The 12,910-nt window shown below is 42.0% G+C and overlaps 1 protein-coding gene across 20 annotated transcripts in view; it reads right to left on the minus strand.

Moving 5' to 3' along the window:
• Window positions 1-12,910, minus strand: part of tcf7l2 (transcription factor 7 like 2) — a 186,030-nt gene that overhangs the window by 115,018 nt on the left and 58,102 nt on the right. The window lies entirely within an intron of this gene.

A 12,910-nucleotide genomic window follows, 5' to 3' on the forward strand; every position in this document is an offset into this window, starting at 1 on the left:
CATAGATCTGAATAATTGTTTCAGCTGTCGCAGTACGCAGATTTGTAAACTAAATGTTCATTACAGCAGCAAAATTGGGCTAGATTGCAAACATACTTCCATTTGCAGAAACAGTGTCACCCATGCCCCTTGAACCCTCTTTTTTTTCTCCTTTCTACACTTCCAAACCAATCTGAAATGATTTCCCGAACGACTGCACTAACGTGTATGATCACTCGAGTAGTGAAGTGACTACGCCAAAAGGAACACGCAGGGTAGGAACAGGGTGGAAAAATAAACGTCACACTATTATTTGGGCTGGGTTTGGTGAAGAATACTGAGTTCAACAAACTTTGAATTTGAGGTAGTGAAGGAAGGAACAGGTACAGTTGGGTAGCACCTCAATTGACTTAAGGTGGTGAGTTCTAGGGCATGATTTTTTAAAATAACAATGCGGTACGCTGTTTGATAAAAATTCAGAATTATACACGATTGTTAGCAATATTCTGAAGTGGTAGCATCCCCACAGTAACAGAATGACAAGGCAGTGGCATTAATATCAAAGAATTGGAATATGACGGCATTCATGTCCAGGAAACCCAAGTATTTCCAGGTCTGCAAGCCTGGTGAAAGTGGAATACTCAAGTTAAAGATAACTAAACTTAGTTATGTATTTGTGTAAAAATGTATCAATTTCACATTTGTAACAATATTAAGTGAATTTCTTTATAGCAATGTTTCCCCCAGCCCGCCCTCAATATAAGCATAAAGATTAATTTTGTTCAATTCTTGCATTCCAAACTCAGCTATACATAGGTGCACAACACTGAGCATTACAGCTATTTAATAACTAAATCGCAGAAAAATCTGATTTTCCAAAGGCATTAGATTCTTAGCTTTGTCACTGGGATTCTATGCAATACACACATGGATCATATCCGGCAGGCCTTCTCAGGAAAAGATTTTAAGCACACTGGCTTAACATGGAACCAGGTCTTTCAGGTGTTCTAGCAATGTTATTATTTATACAGGAGGGGAAAAAAAACATGCAGGAGGTGAAAATATAAAGTAAAATGTATTAAATATGTCTAAAGTCAAAACTAAAACAAGATACGTGGAACTCCTTTCTTGATCAGATCCTCGTTCCATTTGATAACGGTCTAAAATGCACAGCCAGTCATTCTTTCATTATAAGTTACTCGCCACCATTTGGGCTGCGATCCTATTGGTAAAGCTGTTCATGAATTTTTATATGCTCATAGAACAAACTTCACCTTGTTCAGCAGCTTGGCAACAATGGTTAACGGAGCAATATCAAAAATAGCTTCAACTCAGCAAATGGTTACAAGCACTGGAAGACATTTTGTTTGACAAATCCACGCTGGTTCTTCGTAATGACAATTTAGTTGGTTCCAATCTCCACTGCCCTCCCTGTAGCCTTGCAAATTTCTCTTCAGGTGCTTATCCAATTTCCTTTTGAAAACCAATTCCCTGTTGGAATCATTATTGTAAAACTGTTTCAAAATTGGATAGTTGCAATCACATATCAGTCCTTGAAAGCTCACACATATACACATAGGGTTTTGGCAACTGCTTGTGTGGCTTCTTGCAATCTCTAATGATATGCTTGGAGAGGAAGTCTTATCAGAACCAGTTTTCTAAAAAAAATGTAGCAAGGATTTCTGATTAAAATTTAACATCTTTTCATTTTGTTACATCCACTAGATTCATGTTTTGTGAATATTTTAATGGAATGCTTATGGGATAATGAAGGGTACTGAGTCTGATAGTGCATACGAGTTAGCATCGCATCAATACTTAAGGACTTATATTAGGCCTCTTGCCTCTACAAATGGTAACTTAGGTCCTTTCATCCTGCTCCAAAAAATTTAGTGCTGATTTGGCACCTTCTTAACTTGCTACCACAAGGAGTAGTTGAGGCAAAGATAGATAGATGCAGTTATCCCAAGGGAAATAGACACAAGGGAGAAAGGAATAGAAGGATACGTTGATGGGGGTTAAAGAGTGTGAGGAGGCTTGTGTGGGGCATAAACTCCGACAAAGAAGCTGTTGGATCTGTTTCTGCCTTTTAAATTCTGTGCGCCACTCAAATTAATTTTGGCATTATTGTTTGGATAACTGGTTCTTCTTTATAGTTCTGTTTTTTTTAAGTAACTTGCGTGCCCTGTGAGGTTACTACCTTCTGCACCTCCTCTGAACACAATGTCCCATTAATGATGGAGACACACTCCATCACTACCATCACTTGAGGGAGGAGTCTCAAGAGAAACCATGAACATGCATTCCAGTAAGATCTTTTTTAGATGAAAGTCCAACAAACAGCAAATGAGCGAGCGGCCTATGCTTTGGCTGTTGGTCAGAATAGTGCAATGGGATCATTTACTACTTGCAGAACAGGTAGAGCGTAACATCCCCTCCCACTTACCCTGCACAACAACCCGGAAGTGTTGCACTTTAGGTGCAAGCCTATGAGCTCAAGTAAGATTTGAACTCTCAATTTTGACTCAGGGGCAGGATTTTTCGGCCACGCTCGCCTCAATGCCGGAAAATCCCACCCAACGTCAATGGATCTTTGCATGGTCCATGTCCCACCGCTACGATTCGCGTGGCAGGCAGGACAGGAAAATTCTGCCCAGGGTGTATGCAACTTACTGAGTCAAACTGTCACCTACAAGCTTCACTTACAACCTCAGAAGAATTGCCATCTGAATAAAAAAACTGCTCCATATTACTTGTGTGGTGCTTCAGTCATCTAGATGCACCCAATTATTTAGGATTAACAACACTGAATTGCATAAATTTCCACTAGCTCTCGCTATACAATTGTGCCTTCAGTACACTGTTCATTATCTGGATTTGTCATTTTGCATCCAATTTTCCCTTGAAACATTTCAATGTTAACGCCTTTTGTTCATGAACCAACAAAACAATCCTGCCCCAGTCAAATAACCCCATTATTAAACAAAACTTTAGATCAAACATTTACTATTTTCCAGAATTAAAATCTGAATGCAATAGCATTCCGCAAAATCAAATACAGCATTCAATTTCATATTATCCACTGAGATACACAACAGACACAGGAAGTGTTCTTACTTTCTTCATTTGGAAGTTGTGCTCTTGAGAAATCAGCATAACTGTGCAACAGAATCTACTGCCAGCAAAACTCCCAGATTAAATGCAACACAGGGTGAATAAAGCTCCCCCAACATGCTTTAATGGAGCACCTCCTTCTGTCTTTTCCACTTTCAACATCAGTTTACCGGCCAAGTGAAATGCAAATTTTAAATCCACATTTATGCTTATTAATGGATGATTTTGTGCTTTGAATCCGTGACTGAATAAATTGAGAGTACCCAAACTCAATTTACACAGGAACCCACGTATCTGGGCTGGATCTAAATCTAGGTCCCAAAAGTGAAAGGGCGCCACGTTTTCTCACTGCAATATTCTGCTAAACCGGAGTGGTTGTCCAGATTTCACTCCTCACAGCTAAAGTGCACAAGTGTTCTAAAATCAGACACATCTTGCCCTATAACTTACTATATAAATCATTCTACTCAAAAGTACCAGTATAAACCGGTCCCACCTATCTAGTTAATTGGGAGTTTGAAGTCATTTGGGTGTATACCACTGTAAATCACCAACAGGTTCCATATGCAACTCCCAACTTAAGCAAGGCCTCCCACCTTGCAGTGGTAATGTGACAGGACCAGTAATCCAGAGACCAAGGCTGGGTTCAAATCCCACCGTGGCAGCTGATGAATTCAAAATTCAGTTAATTAATAAAAGATACGGAATTGACAAACATGTAGTTCCAGTTTCATGGCACCATTACTATCATCGATTGTTGAAAAATAAACCATCTGGTTCACTAATGAGGAGAAAATCTGCCATCCTTACCTGGTCTGGCCTACATGTAATTATAGACCCATAGCAATCTGGTTGACTCTGCATTGCCCTCTGAAATGGCCTAGCAAAACAATTAACTCAAGAGCATTCAGGGATTGGCAATAAATATTGGCCTTGACAGTAGTGTCCACATCCGATTAAAGATCTTTTTAAAAACTAAATTTTGCTGCTGCAAATGCTGCATCAAGTACACCACTTCTACTTGAGGATTTCCCAACACCAGGGTGATATCATCAGAATACATTCATGGATGCCTTACATGGAACAGAATGCATCAATTATTCTCATTAGTCAGCAAAGATAAACTACACCTCCTCCACGATCATCCTCAACATCGGTGCCTCTCAAGGCTGTGTTCTCAGCCCCTTATTATACTCCTTATACATATATGAATGTGTGGCCAAATTTCCCTCCAACTCAATTTTCAAGTTTGGTGATGACACCACCGTAGTGGGTCGTATCTTAAACAATGATGAGACAGAGTACAGGAAAGTGAGAGAGAAATCTGGTGAACTGGTGCAACAACAATAATTTCTCCCTCAATGTCAGTAAAACGAAGGAGATATTCATCGACTTCAGGAAGCATAATGGAGAACATGCCCTGTTGGGAGTTGCGAGCGACCAAATCACCCTGTCCTAGGCCTGATCTACATGAGCCAAGTTGATTGGAGGAGCAAAGCAACACCTCCTCCCAGACTTGAGCTCATTTGCATCTTAGCCAAAAGGCCGAGATGCAGCTTTTAAAAATTGCTTCATATGAAACATATGAAGCTTCAATGTAACCCAATGACCTCAACCAAGTGCAGCATCCAATCCATACTACACTTGATCTTAGCCCCTTACAGGGGGAGGGAAACACTGAAGTAGTGTTAAGAAAGCCCACCAACGCCTCTACTTTCTCAAGGTGCTAAGGAAATTTGGCATGCCTGCTAGGACTCTCAACAACTTTTACAGATGCACCATAGAAAACATTCTTTCTGGTTGTAGCACAGCTTGGTATGGCTCCTGAGCTGCCCAAGACTGCAGGAAACTACAATGGGTCGTGAACAAAGCCCAGTCCATCACACATACCAGCCTTCCATCCACTGACTCTGTCCACACTTCCTGCTACCTCAGAAAAGCAGCCAGCATAATCAAGGAGCCCACGCACCCCAGACATATTCTTCCACTTTCTTCCTTTGGGAAAAAAGGTACAAAAGTCTGAGGTCACATACCAACCCCAATTCAAGAACAGCTTTTTCCCTGCTGCCATCAGACCTTTGAATGGACCTACCTCATATTAAGTTGATCTTTCTCTACACCCAAATGTAACATTACGTTCTGCATTTTCTCCTTTCCTTCTCTACGAAGGGTATGCTTTGTCTGTATAGAGCGCAAGAAGCAATACTTTTCACTGTATACTAATACATGTAACAATAATAAAATAAAATCATTATAATCAATGTATTAGTTGAATATGGTCAAGTAGGGCGAGAAGGAATTGTAATCCACAAAAAGCTTTCAGCACACTGCACTAATGTTTTCCAAGAGATCTGAATCACCTTCAAAATCACTTGGCTGACCCATAGCAAACTCTGAAGAAGTATAACAGATAAATTGGGACATCTTCTACTGTGGTCATTTAGTGGATGTGAATAAAATTAACCCCATCGCATTAGTGCACACAAGTGTGAGGTAGTGTGAAGAAGCAGCCAAAATGAGCAGGAAATAAAAAGAACTTCAGGTTTCAGCTCCAGTTTGGGAGTTAATGCTGAATTCTTCTAAAGTCAAGAGTTCCTGTCATGAAAAAACATGAATGACATCCACAAGTGAATTTATGATGGCAAGTGAACATAGCTGCTGCCAACCCATCTTCCCTTCCAGCAGTTTTCACTGGACCTATCCCACCCACCCACATTCCCCCCCCTCAATTTCCTGTCTTCACTCATTTTAAACCCACAGTCAATGGTCTCAATTTCCAGAGGTCCCCTCCTTGTCAGCAGCAAAAAAAAAAGGATAAATGGGGTGGTTCCGCCATGAGGGAGTAACTCTGCTATCACAGTTGATTTCCACCATGGTCTTTCCAGCTTTCACATTTACCCATTTTCTGTCTTTATGTAACTATGGCTATAAACGGCATTCCATGATTAGCTGATTGAATTGTTTACAGTTTATTTTTTGGTGTCGCAAGTAGGCTTACATTAACACTGCAATGAAGTTACTGTGAAAATTCCCTAGTTGCCACACTCCAGTCTGCTCGGGTACACCGAGGGAGAATGTAACATGGCCAATGCACCTAACCAGCACGTCTTTCGGTCTGTGGGAGGAAACCAGAGCACCCGGAGGAAACCCACACAGACACGGGGAAAACGTGCAGACTCCACCCAGACAGCAACCCAAGCTGGGAATCAAACCACTGTGCCCCCATGCATGGTTAAATGGGGTCTGTGAGCATGATCGACTTCTTAACTATACCCTCTTTGCCCTCGCACCCACCATCGCCCACACGATAGCCTTGTGTCATCGCAACAGTCCATCCAAAAGTGCAGCCCTCCAAAGCATAATCAGACATGAAAAATAGAAGAAAATCCTGAGACTATAATCAATAATTAGTCATTTTGAGGGATTTTTGGAACTAGTAACATGCAAACTGTGACTTTAATTTTTTTTACGATGGGCGCAGTCTTGATCATGTTTAAATTTTTAAAAAGCCAACTCTTTGTGGCCAAATGTGAGAGTGCTTTTTGGAACAAAGGCCTTTATTTAATAATTGGAGCATGTATACAAGTTATACTCTAGCCATCCAGGAGTTAATGCACAAAAGGTTCCTTTGTTGCAGCTTTCTTAACAATGCAGCTAAGTCAGTTTAACAACTATTGAATGCAGGACAGGACTTCTAGTCAAGTTACCTAACAAATGGATTTTTGCAGAGGAAGCCGAAGGGGGTGGGGGGGGGGGGGAGATAGGTCCTCACGTTGCTACAGATTTGATTTACGATTTCATATTTTCATCAAAATAGTTGCAAAATAAAACAAAGTGCAGAGCCAAAAGCACTCGGGGTGGGGGGGTGGGGGGCGGGGGGGGGAGAGAGAAAGAAGAGAGAGAGAGAGAAAGAGAGAATAGAAAATCGAGGGGGGCGGGGGGTAATAGAAAATCGAGAAAGTTCCAAAACCTACTGATCTGCTTTTTTTGGGGGGTTTAACTTTATTACCAATGCAACTTATTTTTCTTGTTTCTTTACCTGAACCACATGTTTTATGTGTCTGCATTTTAGTGCTGCTAGTCTGCACAACATGTAATTTTCAATTATGTTAAGGCATAACAAGATCACTGCTTGTAGTGCCTTGTGAGTGTGAGGAAATGAGACTCAGCCCTACTGCAGAGAGAGATAACCAGAACCAGATGGGCACAAGCAGCCCTACAGAGTTACGTAGTAGTAACCACCCCACAAACAATTCACTCACACAATGGACACAGACGCCAGATAATTGCTGAGGCCCCATGCTTTCTGCACATAGCATAGAGCGTTAAATTCTAGGCCAGGAAAGTATGAAGGAAGCACAGGTCAAGAGGTTTAATGACAAATTGCTATAAGCAGAGTATTTCTGTAAGACTTAAAACTGGATTTCCTGCAAGCACAGGTCAATAATATTTGAATATCATAGTTATTTATTCATTAATTCTTCCTTACATCCCCCCCCAAAAAAAACTCCAAATACACACATCTTTCAAATGTACAAATCTAAAATTACACAGAGTAAAAGATCTATGTGCTTTTTGACAAAAATATAGAATTCTTTTTAAAAATCCAACTGTTGTTTAGAAAGATTAATTTCATTCTAAATCCCCAAATAATCCACTAGCCATTTAAATACAACGGACACTTGGGATCCCAATCATCGAAATTCCACCCTCTCCTTTGCTCGAGAGGTATTGCATTGTCTTTGTCAAAGTGGCCCCAGTGCTCACCCTCTTAAAACTAAAATCCAACAGCCCATATTGGCTGCTTAGAAAGTGACAAGAGGAGAAACTATTAATTTCAAAATAAGTTAACATATGTTTTAACTGCTATCTGCCAACTTCTCATCGCACGCACATGGCATCCACATGCAGAGACACTCACAAATGCATATGCAGCTGGGATGCTTTGGTTTCCAGGGTTAACTTTTCCTACAACATTTTCAGGTTTCTTACAAACGGGTAGTAAAGGGCTTCATGGGAAATTCGACCACACTATTGAGAAACCATCTTATTAAGGGTGGCAGCAACACCCAAGTGAACAACTATGGAGCTCTAGAGAATGAAGGGAAGTATGACAAGCAATCTTAACCAAATAAAAGCGAAGTCAGAAGACACGTTGATTAAGTCCAATTAGTATTGGTGGTTTGTACAGTTTTTTCTTAATCAAACACGGTGGCACAGTGGTTAGCACTGCTGTCTCACAGCTCCAGGGGACCCGGGTTCGATTCCCGACTTCGGTCACTGTCTGTGTGGAGTTTGCACATTCTCCCCGTGTTTCCGTGGGTTTCCTCCAGATGCTCCGGTTTCCTCCCACAGTCCAAAGATGTGCAGGTTAGGTGGATTGGACGTGCTAAATTAACCCTTAGTGTCCCGGGGCGTGACAAATTAGAGGGATTAGCAGGGTAACTAAGCGGGTGTAGGGCCAGGGTGGGATTGTTGTCGGTGCAGACTCGATGGGCCGAATCATAGAATCCCTACAGAATCCCTACAGTGCAGAAGGAGACCATTCGGCCCATCGAGTCTGCACCGACCACAATCCCACCCAGGCCCTACCCCCACATATTTTACCCGCTAATCCCTCTAACCTGCGCATCCCAGGACTCTAAGGGGCAATTTTTTTTTAACCTGGCCAATCAACCTAACCCGCACATCTTTGGACTGTGGGAGGAAACCGGAGCACCCGGAGGAAACCCACGCAGACACGAGGAGAATGTGCAAACTCCACACAGACAGTGATCCGAGCCGGGAATCGAACCCGGGACCCTGGGGCTGTGAAGCAGCAGTGCTAACCACTGTGCTACCGTGCCGCCCTTCTTGGAATTTGAGGTGTGCTGCCAACTTCTCATCGCACGCACATGGCATCCACATGCAGAGACACTCACAAATGCATATGCAGCTGGGATGCTTTGGTTTCCAGGGTTAACTTTTCCTACAACATTTTCAGGTTTCTTACAAACGGGTAGTAAAGGGCTTCAGGGGAAATTTGACCACACTATTGAGAAACCATCTTATTAAGGGTGGCAGCAACACCCAAGTGAACAACTATGGAGCTCTAGAGAATGAAGGGAAGTATGACAAGCAATCTTAACCAAATAAAAGTGAAGTCAGAAGACACATTGATCAAGTCCAATTAGTATTGGTGGTTTGTACAGTTTTTTCTTAATCAAACACGGAGAAGGAATGGCCTCCTTCTGCACTGTACGGTTTCTGTGATTCTCTGATTTCAAATAGTTCAATACATGGGCCATTATAAATAAAATACCAAAGAAAATCAAGTTGGCATTACAAGTGTAATCCTTCAGTTTTCTATTGTGACGCAAAGTTGCATTCACAAGTTAACTTCCCTCATTAGAGATCAGAATATTTGCAGCATTTTCTGCTTTCATTTCCAACATCTCTGATTTTTTAACATAAAAAGGCCACTGGGCTGGGCAACACATTTCCGATCCCTAATTGTTCATACTAAGCACACGCCATTAAGCACATTGATCAATAACAACATGTACTGCAAATGCCAAGCATTGCAATGTGTGTGTTTTAGGTGTGTGTCAGTGTACAGACCAAAATATCACTCATTTAAAATCTGATACCACCATCTGTTTTATCAGTGCCCACTGATCACAGAGTCTTCCAATCGGTTAGCAGAAACTGTCTCCTGGTACTTTAATCCTCTCCTTTATATTACATCCATATTGGTGCGTAATGCCTCTTTTATGTAACCTTCACACCAGAACTTAATTCCCCCTTTGTGCCGCATGTTAAAGATGAAGCAGTTCTCCAATCCAAAACTTTAGAATCTGCATTATATTTATATTGCACAGCACAGAAATAGGCAAATACACAAATTTTATACATGCATGGCTGTCTGGAAGTCATAATCACCACTTCCGATTTTAGCCACCAGGCAATTCCCCATCATTGTAGATCTGTACTCATGTTCTTCAATGGAAAAGCAGTTGCCATCAGCAGTATTTATATTTGCTACAGTCAGCTCCATTGCCTTGGGAGGAACCAAGGGAAAACCACTGCTTCCTTCGAGAGCTGCTGTCAGTGACAATGCAAGAGTTTAGAGGGGTCATTAGGTCATCCATACACCAAAAAAGATCAAAAAGCAATAAGACATCCTGCCCAATGATATGACACATTGTGGACTTGTGGATGGCAGTACAACTTCAACTAAACTAGGATCAGGCCAACAAAGTTCTGAGGATCACACAGCTTGGCAATAGGATGAACAAATTTAAGGGGGGGAAAATGATTTAGAAATCAGACTTCAAACAATGAAGTATTGTAGAAGCATAGAATCCTACAATGCAGAAGGAGGTCATTCGGCCCATCGAGTCTGCACTGACCACAATCCCATCCAGGCCCTATCCCCATACCCCATGCATTTACCCTAGCTAGTCCCTCTGTCACTAAGGGGCAATTTAGCATGGCCAATCCACCTAACCCGCACATCTTTGGACTGTGGGAGGTAACTGGAGCACCCGGAGGAAACCCACGCAGACATGGGGAGAATGTGCAAACTCCACACAGACGGTGACCCAAGCCAGGAATCGAACCCGGGTCTCTGGTGATTTGAGGCAGCAGTGCTAACCACTGTGCCACCGTGCCGCCCCATTGTATTGTTCACCCTTTATACTGTGGGTCTACTCTGAAGGCAGCCAACAGCGGCAAGCTTGCCACATGATAGTGTTGGTGGTGCTGCAGCGCTCTTAGCCCAGGGGTTAAATATCTCACCTCCAAAATGGATGTGCCAATTTTTCTCATCATTGCTGGCAAGTGGGTCAGTCCTGCATTTATGAAGGTGCGATTATACACAAGAGGAGATATCATTGCAGCCAAGAAGGGAGAAATGTTAACTGACAGAAAATTAAAAACAATTAGATCAACTGCAAAGTTGATGCCTATAGGCAGGATAAAGTGAGAATCTTAATGACAGATTTTGAGATTAATCCAATGTTGCATCTTCTGTAGGACATCCCAACTTAATCGCTGCCTGGAACACAGGCTGTCAACATGTGGCAGCACCCAACATTGATTCTGCCAAAGGCAGTGACCATTAGGCTGCTTAGAGGCAACCCCCCAAATTAATGGCATGCCAAATGAGACAGCTTGGTGAGCAGTTAATAAAGGTATTATTGAGGTAGACAGAAACCTGATGGATATAGGAAGTTAGCAATTATTCTGTTTGAAAAAAATCTAAGAATTGAGGGCTGTCTAGTGAAGATCAAGATTTAGCAAGTCCTCCTTTAACCGCCCTAGTAGTCATATGATAGAATAATGAAGCTGTTGACTAATCATGGCAACCAATGTCTATAATTAGGCTACAACGTACTCAGACAAGAGATGGCAAGAAAACTTTGGGAACCATAGATCCAAAGTCACCTGTTCCCACAAGCACACTACACTTGCCACGTCATGTCTCAAATTACTCTCATACTGCAGTATTATTCATGGCAGGAAATCGAATTTGCATTTGAATCAAGCAATACTATTTAGTTCCACCATCGCCCTTGGGAGCCTATTCCATAGATTCACCACGTGCTCACTGAAACATTGGCCTGGATCTTGGCAGTTTGTGGCCAAGCATATCAAAGAAAGCTGCACATGACAGTTTAGCAGGCTCCACAGCAGCGTCAATCTTCCCTATTATGATGTCAATTTAATTCATACACTTCTAAAGTGGGTCTGGTGACTAGGAACAGTATCAAGCGAACTGAGCAAACAATCAGATTGAAGAATTCCCAGACAGCAAACCAAGAAGCAAACAATGTTTATTTAAATTGTAGTTTTTTAAACATACTAAAACACCCAAATATAAAGCACTAATAATGCAGTTTTAATCATGTTGCAGAGAATGAAATAAAAATCAAGACTTATGGGATTACGGTAACTGAAATATTAAAATTCAAACAAAATTAATTTTATTTTAAAAACCTATGGAATGGAGGCAAATACCAGACTTCTAAAATCAGTTTTTCAGGGACAGGGAGGTTGTTCAGCAGTAATTAGGCCTCAGTACGCCATTAAAAACTCAATCACAACACATTCAACAAGGCATAACATTTTCAATGGTTATGGGGCGGCACGGTAGCACAGTGGTTAGCACTGCTGCTTCACAGCTCCAGGGTCCCGGGTTCGATTCCCGGCTCGGGTCACTGTCTGTGTGGAGTTTGCACATTCTCCTCGTGTCTGCGTGGGTTTCCTCCGGGTGCTCCGGTTTCCTCCCACAGTCCAAAGATGTGCGGGTTAGGTTGATTGGCCAGGTTAAAAATTGTCCCTGAGATGTGCAGTTAGAGGGATTAGCGGGTAAATATGTGGGGGTAGGGCCTGGGTGGGATTGTGGTCGGTGCAGACTCGATGGGCCGAATGGCCTCCTTCTGCACTGTAGGGTTTCTATGTTTCTATTACAGAAAGAACAGTACATAAAAGTTGGAAGTTCAACTCAAACCACTGATTTTGTGAAGACTGTCTGCGACAATGCACCCCAATGGAGGAGTGGCAACTTCTGGATTTCTGCATGTGCAGCAGCCAGAAGTTGCCGTCAGTTCCACAAAGTAATGATGCCAAACACCAACAGTTTCACCGTCAATAAAACCACAAACTCCGGGTCAACATTTCTGTGCAATCCAATCCCTCCATTCTGGTTCGCCTCTTTGGCATCCTTACAATAGCTGTTGTATCTTTTTGAACTGCAGTGACCAGACCTGTCCACAGTTTTCAGAGTCTGGTCACATCCACGATTTATAAAGTGGCAGGATTACTGCACTCTTTT

Source organism: Mustelus asterias, chromosome 11, assembly GCF_964213995.1.
Source record: "Mustelus asterias chromosome 11, sMusAst1.hap1.1, whole genome shotgun sequence".
NCBI classification, from domain to species: domain Eukaryota; kingdom Metazoa; phylum Chordata; class Chondrichthyes; order Carcharhiniformes; family Triakidae; genus Mustelus; species Mustelus asterias.